This window comes from Hevea brasiliensis, chromosome 8 (genome assembly GCF_030052815.1).
Source record: "Hevea brasiliensis isolate MT/VB/25A 57/8 chromosome 8, ASM3005281v1, whole genome shotgun sequence".
In the NCBI taxonomy this organism is placed as follows: domain Eukaryota; kingdom Viridiplantae; phylum Streptophyta; class Magnoliopsida; order Malpighiales; family Euphorbiaceae; genus Hevea; species Hevea brasiliensis.
Window position 1 is genome coordinate 93329665 of NC_079500.1, and position 13685 is coordinate 93343349.

A 13685-nucleotide genomic window follows, 5' to 3' on the forward strand; every position below is an offset into this window, starting at 1 on the left:
GTTTATAAATTAATTTAAAAATTAGTAATTAATTATTTAATAAAATGATTTAAAATTAATTTTAAAACAATTTAAGTATTTGGTTATAAGGAACTTATTTTGTCAAAATTACAAAAAATGATATATAATTGAGTAATGTGGTTATTAAAGTGAGGATAATGTTATATTTTGAAAAATTATTCGGATAATATAATATTTTATTTTGTCAAAGAGTAATTTTAAAATAAGTAGATAAATAATAAGTAAAGATACTTTCCTAACTTATAAGCAATCTAAAAATAAGCCAACCTATTTATTTATGATATTTTTTGAGTTTATAAGTTAAACTTATAAGTGAAAAGTAATAAGTTGATGACTTAATTTTTTATTTTGATACTTAAAAGCTATGTATTTATAAGCTAGTTTGATCAAGTATTCTTGTGACACCCCTTACCCGTGTACAGTATACCCGAGTAAGTAATGCCACCTGGTGTACCGGCACACTCTAATATTCCTCAATTAATTTAGACAATGCTTTTGCATATAATTTATGAAATACAATTTATTTAAACCATTCATCAAAAGTATCATTCATTTAAGGTTCCGAAAATTTTAAAGAAAATCGTGAGTACCTGGCTAAAAATGGAGAAAACTGCTCTTCTTGAACTGTTAAAAACACTTCCAATAGACAAATTCATTCATTCTCAACTTCAATATCATCACAAAACTCAATATCAAGGTTTCAACAATTTTTCAGTTTCAGGTTTCAACAACCTTTTCATTTCTTAACATCCATTTCTCATATACAAGCAATAAATACATGCTCAAATCTTGCATTCATAGTCATAACTTTCATTATTTACATAAACATCAAAATATATTACATGAGTTCAAATACATATGAGAAAATACAAATCTGCTACAAAATATCAAAATGACAAAATGACACCTAGTGCCCTACCGATGCAATCAGTAGTGAGGTGACACGCATAATCGAGCGTAATCGGATGGACTCACCGAGTCTGTGGTCTACTGGGCTCACGATCGGGATCTCCAGTACCTACGCGTGGCAAAAGCAACGCGCTAAGCAATAATGCTTAGTGGTGCAATAATATAATAGAAGAAAATAGCAAGAAAATAAATGTGTATGCAAAGTGTATACTTTCTTTGTTTGATTTTGGTATATTCATTAATTCATTAACTTTGTTCACTTTTATTCATTTGGTTGCCCCAAGTAACCTACACTAGACGCATCGGATCGATAACGGGTAACCGCACTGGGTACCTAGTACCTCGCCGTCACACCATCGGTCACATATGCATCTCCGGCAGTAATAATGAGCCTAACAAGTCAGAATAATATCGTGCACAAGGCCAAGTCTCAATGCAAAGTCGAATGGCTAAAAGCCATGAAATCACAGAATGGCATTGTTGCCATGTGCGATCGCTAACGGAACCCTATTGGCATGCCAAACTATCCAAACCAATCTTGTTAGGTATACTAGAGCATTTGAAACTCTTAAATTTGTCAATTTGTGAATTTCAACTTTTTTGGTGTCACTATTCATCATTGGTCAACAAAAATGTTGACTTTTAGCATAAAAATGTGTACATCAACTTTGGCACTCCCAACATACCACATTTGGTGTTTAAAACTTGTTGGCATTAAGTGTTTTTGCAATTTCAAAGTGAAACTCAAAACCAGCAGAATTTTCAGTTTGGGGAGTCAAGTTCACTGTTCCATTGGACACTGTTACTGTTGGAATTTGAAGAAATGTAAAACATGAAAGTTGTTCCTTATTTTGTCTAGTTGAATTTCCTTTTTTGAATCACTCCATTTGGAGTTTTGTAGCTCCAGATATGGCTCAAAAACCCAAGCTGGCCGGATTGCAAAATCTGCAGATTTACCATATCTACAGTAACATGAACAGTGACTTGAGTCACTTGTTTGACTGGGTTCTGGCCATAATTTGGGGTAGGTTCCTTCATGAAAGTTGTTTGTCTATGTCTTAACTTGTTGCTGTAAAAATTTCAGACCAATTGACCAAATCTACAGTGAGTTATGTCCAAATGAACAGTTACTGTTCATTTGGTCAAATTCTGCAGAGGCAGTTTCAGGGTTCCGGATTGGGGCCAAGTTTTGGTCCTCTTGCTTTGGTCTTTTGGGCATGGTTTCCTCAGCAAAAATGTGCCATTATAAGCCTAGTTTCATGTCCAATTGGCCAAACTTCAATTGGACTTACACAGCCCAAGTTATGGCTGTGCAAAGGGACTGAAATTTCAGTCCCTATGCTGCTGTCCATAGGCAGATTTCACCTTGAGTTTGCCATCCAATTTTTCAGTTCTAATTAGGGTCAACCTACCTAAAATGGTCACTAATTGACCGTTAAAAAGTTCCCTAACCATTTCCTAAGCTAAGTCACAATTTCACCTACAAAACCCTAATGTCCAAACTCATTACTCATACACTTTGATTAACATACTTACTTAAGTCTCCATGTATATTAATACTTTAACCATGATTTCCAACCATTCTAAGCTTATCAAACAATCAACCTCAATCTCCCATAGGGCTGCCTAAATTCTTTGGTAGAGATACACATGGATTTGTTTCATTATTTCACAATTTTTCATTCATTACAAACATAGATCATGGAACTAATGAGTTTTAAACTTCATATATGCACTAACCTTGTTTGGGCAGATTTTTCCCCACTCAAAACTTCACTTTCCTTCACTTTCTAGGTTGCCAAACACTTCCCCAAGATGAGTGGATAACTTTTAATGAAAGGGGTTTAGGGTTTATGGTGAAAAGAAGAGAGAAAGTGAGCTTTGGTTGAAAATCAATGGAAGTTTGGCTATGGGATTTGAGAGCTACGGGTGAGCATTTGTGAAGGTGAGGGCTGCTGGAAATTTTGGTGGTTTTAGTCTTCATTTAGTCTTTTATTTAGTTAGTCAAAGGATGGCTAAATTGTGATTGGTCCAAATTTTCTTAATGACATCACATTATGTCATAAATGGGCATTTTATTGCATTTTCTTTTCTTTCCTCCACTACTCATTTTCAATTTAATTTCTAGCAATGTTTCTTCATATTTTATGTTATATTAATTATTTACTCAACTGGACAAGTCGGCCAAAAATCACTTCGGAAGGCGAAATGACCAAAATGCCCTCCGTTTGGCTTAACGGGTCAAAATCGTCTGTACCGATTGAAAAATTTTTCTAGGTATTTTCTTGGCATTCTAATGCCATAGGAACCTCAATTACCCTTCTCTGGAGTCCCAAAAATTATTTTATAATTTTTCCCCCGGGTCTAGGGCTCCTCGTTGCGAGAACCGCAACTTCCCTCCGGTTACCCATCGCTTGGGCACCGGCTCGTTTAACTTGGTTGTATTTTATTTCTAAAATTTTTTACTAAATTTTTCTTATTAATATTTGAGTTAATTATGGTTCCTGACTTTAGTTTAAATATTTTTTCGGACATTCTAGCTGTCCGGACCGACACCGGTCACCGAAACAGTAGAATGTACGGAGTGGTTATCGGGAGGGTGTTACAACTCTTCCCCTCTAATTTAAATTTCGTCCTCGAAATTTACCTGATGCAAACAGTTGAGGGAACTGTTGCCTCATCGTCTCTTCACTTTCCCAAGTTGCCTCCTCGGTGTTATGGTGCCTCCAAAGCACTTTCACCAATGGAATTTGCTTGTTCCTCAACTCTTTTACTTCTCGAGCCAGGATCCGTAGAGGTTCTTCTTCATATGTCAAATCCGGCTGTATTTCAATTTCTTCTCTGGAGATGACATGTGAAGGATCTGAGCGGTATCTTCTGAGCATAGATACGTGGAACACATTGTGGATCTTGTCCAGCTCTGGTGGTAAAGCTAGCCTATAGGCTACTGGACCCACACGTTCAATGACTTCATATGGGCCAATGAACCTAGGGCTTAACTTACCTTTCCTTCCAAACCTCAATACCTTCTTCCATGGTGACACCTTGAGGAACACTTTGTCGCCAACCACATATTCTATTTCTTTCCTCTTCAGGTCGGCATAAGATTTACATGCATCCGAGGCTACCTTGAAGTTGGCTTTGATTAGTTTCACTTTCTCCTCAGCCTGTTTCACCAAGTCTGGCCCTACCAGTTTGTCTTCGCCCAATTCAGTCCAGCACACTGGAGTTCTACATTTTCTCCCATATAGTGCTTCATATGGGGCCATTTGGAAACTAGCTTGGTAGCTATTGTTGTATGCAAACTCTGCCAGTGGGAGGTATCTATCCCAACTTCCCTCAAACTCAATGACACAACTCCTCAGCATATCCTCAAGGACCTGACAAGTATTTCACGTTATTGTTATCATTTCAATTCAATATTTGTATCAATTTCATTGGTTTCAATTATTTACCTGGATTACTCTTTCAGATTGCCCATCCGTCTGAGGATGGAAAGCTGTGCTGAAATGGAGTTGTGTACCCAAGGATTCATGCAACTTCTTCCAAAATCTCGATGTAAACCTTGGGTCTCGATCAGATATGATGGAAAGTGGAATTCCATGCAGTCTAACTATCTCACTGATATACAATTCTGCTAACTTCTCCAGTGAGTAGTCACCCTAATCGCGAAAGTGTGCTGACTTTGTCAATCTATCAACTATCACCCATGCTGCATCATGCTTCTTCCGGGTGAGAGGTAGGCCACTTACAAAATCCATGGTGACCCGATCCCATTTCCATTCAGGTATGCGTATAGGCTGTAGCAAACCTGATGGAACTTGATGCTCTGCTTTGACTTGCTGACATGTCAAGCATTTAGTCACATAGTCACCTATATCTCTTTTCATACCAGGCCACCAATACTGAAGCTTCAGATCATGATACATCTTTGTACTTCCTGGGTGCATAGCATATACACTGGTGTGTGCCTCTTTCAGAATACTGGCCTTCAATTCCCCATCATCTGGTACACACAGTCTTCCTTTGTAATACAGACACCCATCTGCCTTCGCCTCGTAGTCAGTTGCTTTTCCTTCTGGTATTTTGCTCATAATGGCCATTAACTTCTCATCTGCCTTTTGCCCATCTAGTATCTGCTGTAGCAGGTTTGGCCTCACTTGCAACTCAGCCAAAATAGCTCCATCACGAACCAAAGATAGACGGGCATTCAATGATCTCAAGGCTGTCATGGATTTTCTGCTCAAAGCATCAGCAACTACATTTGCCTTCCCAGGATGGTAGTCAATTACACAGTCATAATCCTTCAGGAACTCAATCCATCGCCTCTGTCTAAGGTTGAGCTCTTTCTGGGTTGGCAAATATTTCAGGCTCTTGTGGTCTGTGTAAATGTAGCACTTTTCCCCATACAAGTAATGCCTCCATATCTTCAGTGCGAAGATAATTGCTGCAAGCTCTAGATCATGGGTAGGGTAGTTCTGTTCATGTGGCCTTAGCTGTCTGGAAGCATAGGCGATCACTTTCCCCTCTTGCATCAATACACACCCTAACCCATTATGTGAGGCATCACTATAGACCACAAAGTCCTTTCCGGACACCGGTTGTGTGCACACGGTGCCTCTCACAACATAGCCTTCAATTTCTCAAAGCTGTCCGACACTTGTCATTCCAGTCAAATCGACATTCTTGTGTAACAACTTGGTCATTGGAGCAATATTAGGAAAATCCCTTCACAAATCTCCTGTAATACCTAGCTAGCCCCAAGAAACTTCTGACCTCAGTTGTATTTCTGGGAGGCTTCCATTCCATCACTGCTTCTATTTTCTTGGGATCCACCCTAATCCCATCAGCTGACACTATGTGTCCAAGGAATGCAATCTCATCCAACCGAGTCACACTTGGACAACTTAGCATACGACTTCTTTTCTTTCGGGTTTGCGAACAATCCTCAAATGCTCATCATGTTCTTCCTGGTCTTGGAATACACCAAAATGTCATCAATAAAGACCACTACGAACCGATCTAAGTGTGGATGAAAGATACGGTTCATAAGGTCCATGAATGCATTGGTGCATTTGTTAGGCCAAAGGGCATCACTAAAAACTCATAATGCCCATATCGGGTCCTGAATGCGCTTTGGCACATCTGCATCCTTCACCCTCAGCTGATGATACCCTGATCTGAGATCAATCTTGGAAAATACTCCTGCTCCCTTCAACTGATCAAATAGATCATCAATTCTAGGCAACGGATATTTATTCTTTACTGTCACTTTATTCAATCACAGTAATCAATACATAGCCTCAAAGTCCCATCCTTCTTCTTTACAAACAGACCTGGAGCTCCCCATGGTGACACATCAGGCGTATGAACCCCTTATCAAGCAACTCTTGCAATCGAAGTTTTCAACTCCCTCAATTCTGGGTGCCATCCTATAAGGAGCAATGGAAATGGGTGCTTTGTGCAGTTGTCTCAATAGCAAATTCGACTTCCCTTCTCGGTGGCAAACCAGCAACTCTTCAGAAATACCTGCAGGAAGTCTCTCATTGTGGGTATGTCACTTAGTTTGGCTTAGCCTGCCTAGTATCCACCACATGTGCTAGGTAGGCTTCACAGCCTTTTCTCATCATTCTTCTTGCAACTGTGGCTGAGATGACATTGGACGGAAATCATCATTTCCCCACAACCGTGATCTCATTACCCTCTCAAGTTTTTAGAAATTCTCTTCAATTTGCAATCAACTATTGCACGATGACGTGACAACGGTCCATTCCCAATATCACGTCAAACTCATGGAAGGGTAACTCAATTAAGTCTGCCAAGAATTCATACCCCTGAATCCTTAAAGGGCAACCCTTGTATACTTTGTTCACTACCACACTGTGACCAAATGGATTAGTGACCAGAATGTCTTGGTCACTCTCCCTACCAGATCCCCCTTTCTACGGGTAGATTGATGCAAATGTATGAATGAGTGGATCTGGATCCACCAATGCATGCACAGGAGTATTGTAGAGGAGAGCATTACCACGATGGCGTCAGGGCATCTTGCTCCTCCGAGCTCTCGGGGCATAATTTACGGCGGTGGTGCATTATCGGCCTCTCTGGCTCGGATCGAGCCTTTGAGATGGTCCCACGGATTTACTGGACCTTCTACCCCTTGGTGGTGCGGAGCGGTGCATGCGCTTGTGTTGGAGCGGTGTAGTAGTTCTGCGTGGCGGTTCCTCGATTGATGTTCTCGACCCACATCTCAAGCAAGCACCGATCACTCTCCAACATTCCCCCTTGTGCCATTTCGGCGGTGTGGACACGCAGAAGATCTTGGGCTGGTCCCTGAACCCCATCCTCGAGAGCGCCACCGATGGTGTGGATTAACCTCTCATAGGGGTGAACTGTGGCCTGGGCCCCTGAGACTGACCCTGGCCCTGTGGCTGACCCGAACTCTATGCAGGAGGACCCTTAAACTTCTTCCCTGATGCAGGAGCTGAACTAGGCGACCGGTCCCTCTTCTGCTGTCTCTCTCTTCTAGTCCACTCTCTAATTCTCTCTTTTTTAACCTTTATGGCAGCTTCCACTAACTTGGTAAATTCGGTGATTCCCAAGGCAGTGAGCTGAATCTTGATGTTATCATTTAGTCCCTCTTCAAATCTCTTGCATCTTTCAGCTTCATTTGGGACTATCTCCCTTCCGTAGCGGCTTAATCGGACGAATTCTTTCTCATACTCAGCCACTGACAATTGTCTTTGCCTCAGGTTAATAAATTCTCTTCTTCTCTCTTCCAGATATACAGTACCCACATACTTCTTCTTGAACTCGGAGAGAAAGAAGTCCCAAGTTACAGCTTCTGGCTGCACTTCACTGGACACAGTGTCCCACCATCCATAGGCATCATCTTGCAGTAAAGAGATGGCAGCTTCGTGTTTTGCTGGAGTGCGGTGAAGTTGTTTTAGTACTCTGCCTGCTCAACCAATTTCTAGCAACAATGCAGTCATCTTCCCTCTTACCATAGAAATCCACGCCCCAAATTTTCTTAACCTTTCCAGTGTGATTTACTGTGGAGCCGGTGGTGGTGGTGGTGGTGGTCTTGGCATTACCCGACCATGCATCTAAAGAAGTCGGCCATTTGTTGGAACATGGCTTGTGGAGGCCGAGCGAGCTCTGCTTGAGTCGTGAGCAGATTCTCTCATGCCCCAGTCTCACTGCCGCAGTGGAGCATGACTCTCCACTTCCTCCTCAACGCTCTGAGATGAAGGATCCATATCCTATTCAAAATAAGAAAGATAAACAGATCTGCGTTAGTGTCACCTCGACTCTTACAAATGTAATGCATGGTATGGACTCGATCTAGGACCAGAAACGCCTAAACCGTGCTCTGATACCACTAAATGTGACACCCTTACCCGTACAAGATACCCGAGTAAGTAATGCCACCAGTGTACCGCACACTCTAATATTCCTCAATTAATTTAGACAATGCTTTTGCATATAATTTATGAAATACAATTTATTTAAACCATTCATCAAAAGTATCATTCATTTATGGTTCCTAAAATTTTAAAGAATATCCTGCTGAGTTCCGGCTTAAAATGGAGAAAACCGGTCGTGGGAAACTGTTAATATAACTTCCAATAGACAAATTCATTCATTTTCAACTACAATATCATCACAAAACTCAATATCAAGGTTTCAACAATTTTTCATTTGTGTTTCAACAACCTTTTCATTTCTTAACATCCATTTCTCATATACAAGCAATAAATACATGCTCAAATCTTGCATTCATAGTCATAACTTTCATTATTTACATAAACATCAAAATATATTACATGAGTTCAAATACATATGAGAAAATACAAATCTGCTACAAAATATCAAAATGACAAAATGACACCTAGTGCCCTACCGATGCACTGCAGGTAGTGAGGTGACACAGACATCGAAGCGTAATCGGATGGACTCACCCACCTGTGGTCTACTGGGCTCACGATCGGGATCTCCAGACCTACGCTGCGTGGCAACGCGCTAAGCAATAATGCTTAGTGGTGCAATAATATAATAGAAGAAAATAGCAAGAAAATAAATGTGTATGCAAAGTGTATACTTTCTTTGTTTGATTTTGGTATATTCATTAATTCATTAACTTTGTTCACTTTTATTCATTTGGTTGCCCCAAGTAACCTACACTAGACGACTGGACTGGATAACGGGTAAACTGGCACTGGGTACCTAGTACCTCGGGCCGTCACACCATCGGTCACATATGCATCTCCTGTGCAGCGGCTAACAAGCTGTAAATAATATCAGGCACAAGGCCAAGTCTCAATGCAAAGTCAGAATGGCTAAAAGCCATGAAATCACAGAATGGCATTGTTGCCATGTGCAGTACTGCTAACGGAACCCTATTGGCATGCCAAACTATCCAAACCAATCTTGTTAGGTATACTAGAGCATTTGAAACTCTTAAATTTGTCAATTTGTGAATTTCAACTTTTTTGGTGTCACTATTCATCATTGGTCAACAAAAATGTTGACTTTTAGCATAAAAATGTGTACATCAACTTTGGCACTCCCAACATACCACATTTGGTGTTTAAAACTTGTTGGCATTAAGTGTTTTTGCAATTTCAAAGTGAAACTCAAAACCAGCAGAATTTTCAGTTTTGGGGAGTCAAGTTCACTGTTCCATTGGACACTGTTACTGTTGGAATTTGAAGAAATGTAAAACATGAAAGTTGTTCCTTATTTTGTCTAGTTGAATTTCCTTTTTTGAATCACTCCATTTGGAGTTTTGTAACTCCAGATATGGCTCAAAAACCCAAGCTGGCCGGATTGCAAAATCTGCAGATTTACCATATCTACAGTAACATGAACAGTGACTTGAGTCACTTGTTTGACTGGGTTCTGGCCATAATTTGGGGTAGGTTCCTTCATGAAAGTTGTTTGTCTATGTCTTAACTTGTTGCTGTAAAAATTTCAGACCAATTGACCAAATCTACAGTGAGTTATGTCCAAATGAACAGTTACTGTTCATTTGGTTAAATTCTGCAGAGGCAGTTTCAGGGTTCCGGATTCGGGCCAAGTTTTGGTCCTCTTGCTTTGGTCTTTTGGGCATGGTTTCCTCAGCAAAAATGTGCCATTATAAGCCTAGTTTCATGTCCAATTGGCCAAACTTCAATTGGACTTACACAGCCCAAGTTATGGCTGTGCAAAGGGACTGAAATTTCAGTCCCTATGCTGCTGTCCATAGGCAGATTTCACCTTGAGTTTGCCATCCAATTTTTCAGTTCTAATTAGGGTCAACCTACCTAAAATGGTCACTAATTGACCATTAAAAAGTTCCCTAACCATTTCCTAAGCTAAGTCACAATTTCACCTATAAAACCCTAATGTCCAAACTCATTACTCATACACTTTGATTAACATACTTACTTAAGTCTCCATGTATATTAATACTTTAACCATGATTTCCAACCATTCTAAGCTTATCAAACAATCAACCTCAATCTCCCATAGGGCTGCCTAAATTCTTTGGTAGAGATACACATGGATTTGTTTCATTATTTCACAATTTTTCATTCATTACAAACATAGATCATGGAACTAATGAGTTTTAAACTTCATATATGCACTAACCTTGTTTGGGCAGATTTTTCCCCACTCAAAACTTCACTTTCCTTCACTTTCTAGGTTGCCAAACACTTCCCTAAGATGAGTGGATAACTTTTAATGAAAGGGGTTTAGGGTTTATGGTGAAAAGAAGAGAGAAAGTGAGCTTTGGTTGAAAATCAATGGAAGTTTGGCTATGGGATTTGAGAGCTACGGGTGAGCATTTGTGAAGGTGAGGGCTGCTGGAAATTTTGGTGGTTTTAGTCTTCATTTAGTCTTTTATTTAGTTAGTCAAAGGATGGCTAAATTGTGATTGGTCCAAATTTTCTTAATGACATCACATTATGTCATAAATGGGCATTTTATTGCATTTTCTTTTCTTTCCTCCACTACTCATTTTCAATTTAATTTCTAGCAATGTTTCTTCATATTTTATGTTATATTAATTATTTACTCAACTGGACAAGTCGGCCAAAAATCACTTCGGAAGGCGAAATGACCAAAATGCCCTCCGTTTGGCTTAACGGGTCAAAATCGTCTGTACCGATTGAAAAATTTTTCTAGGTATTTTCTTGGCATTCTAATGCCATAGGAACCTCAATTACCCTTCTCTGGAGTCCCAAAAATTATTTTATAATTTTTCCCCCGGGTCTAGGGCTCCTCGTTGCGAGAACCGCAACTTCCCTCCGGTTACCCATCGCTTGGGCACCGGCTCGTTTAACTTGGTTGTATTTTATTTCTAAAATTTTTTACTAAATTTTTCTTATTAATATTTGAGTTAATTATGGTTCCTGACTTTAGTTTAAATATTTTTCCGGACATTCTAGCTGTCCGGACCGACACCGGTCACCGAAACAGTAGAATGTACGGAGTGGTTATCGGGAGGGTGTTACAATTCTACTATATTATCCTCATTCAATTTTTAAAATTTCAACATAAATCTCATTTAATAATTGTTTTAGTTATTTTAATAATAAATGTGCTTATGAGTTATTTTTTACTAAACACATTAATTATTTATCAATCCCTTATAAGCACTTTAATCAAATACATAATGGATTAAAATTTAAAATGCTTATAAGTATAAATTAGATTATAAGTACTAAGTACTTATAAGTTGATTTTTATAAGTTAAGTTAAATACCCTCTTATTTCAAATATTTTTTTAATTTATAAGTTAAACCAAATACTAATTTACTTATGTTTTTCGAATTATAAATAAATTTAACATATTTATAAACCAAATTAAACACTCTTAATAGTGCTAGAAAGTTAATGCATCATGTTAATATAGTCTAAATCAATGATTATAGCGCTTTTTAATATTCTCAAATAGAAAAAAAGAAGTGTTTAATGCATTTAATAGGCTAGCTTGGCTTGGTTTATCATTGCTAGGCGATCCAAATTCGAATCCTTACTCCTTTAATTTTTTATTAAAAAAATATTTAGTAAATTATTTTATAAAATTAAAAGAGAAAATTTTATTGAATTAACTTGATTTGATTCGGTAGGTAAAGACATATCAAGTGTATTTGAATCCCACTTCCCATTCCCCTTATATAAAAAAAGAAAAACTTCATCCAAAGAGTGCTATTTATTTTATTTTTTTTCTTTGTTATTAGTAAAAATTTCTGCTGCTTATAAAAAAAAGCTAAATTTATTTGGATTTTGTTGCCTTATTCAATATCCAAATGTCCAATTGGATGTTCATGTTTTTTTTTTTTATCAAAAATAAATATAATCTTTTTAAAAAATAATTTAAAAAATAATTTAGTCCTATTGGACGTTATTTATGTAAAAAAAAAAAAGATTGATAATGAAAAATTAATTATTTTATTATTTTCAGATTTTTTTATTTAAAATTCTTTAACATTTTATTTTTTTTTTCATAAAAATTAGTATTATGATAAAAATTTCTGTAAACACCCAACCTATGGGCCGGACCGGCACTAGGACCTGGGTCAGCCTAAGGCTACCGAGGCCTATAGTAAGCCTAACAAATTCTTAACATAATCATAAGGCCCATCTTAAGCCCAATTTCAAGAATCCAACCGGACAGAGTCCGACCATAACATGGACTATATAACGGGGAGTTTTTGACTTATCCGACCTATAAACACAATATATAACAATTTGGGGAGCTCAACTCACTCTTCACATACTCATCATGTCATAAAATCAAATGAGAGCTCAACTCCCTCATCCAATCCAATTACAAGCACACATACATGCATTTAATGTTCTTACAATTTCAACATAATATTATATTACAGTTTCAAATTTATTAAAATACTTCTAACACATGCGAAGTTCTAGAATTTAGCTAAATTGTACAAAATACATTAGATATTACTAATTGACCTGTAAAGAAGAGGAGCAGGTTAGTCACAATAAGTAATCTTCCTGTAGCCTGAAAAAATAAGGTGAACAGGAGTGAGCGTTCGACTCAAAGAGTAAAATACCAATTTTAACTACAATTTTTATAGCTACCTAAAGCTAATGCATCCTAAAGAGTGGAATGCAATACCATCAAAATTTTCATACACATCACATCATAATAGCAAAAAGGCAATTTGAAGCACTCACACACCTAATAATGTTCAAACAGTACATATATGGGACCTGATCCCATATACAGCTTTCTTAATCCAACCTCTGTCAGCAAGTGCCTCTTAAGCCGGACTTTCGCTTGATAAACCAATTGCAGGGGCCAGCAAGATCATCTCGAGCTGTGCCTACCCTGACTTATCTATAAAAGGACTGGATCACAGCAAGTGTCTCTCAAGCCGCGTCTACCCCTCCTATCCATATCCAATACTACACACCACACGCACGCTGCTCCAAATTACTATAAACAATATGCATGGTACTTCATCAATTAAGAATGCAATATAAAACATGCCTAGTATTTAACTACATAAATATATTTATAGATGATAAATGAGCATGCCTTGAATATATAATATTATTGAAATTATAATTAAAATCAATATTCTATTCACAAACGTGAATCGAGGTCACTATGGCGGCTGGGTGGAGGAGGAAAGCTGTCCCTACTTACCTGACAATTTTATTACAACTATTTAATATAATTGACTCAATACAGGCTTAAAAAGGATCAAAGACACCCTGAGTTGCACTACCCAACC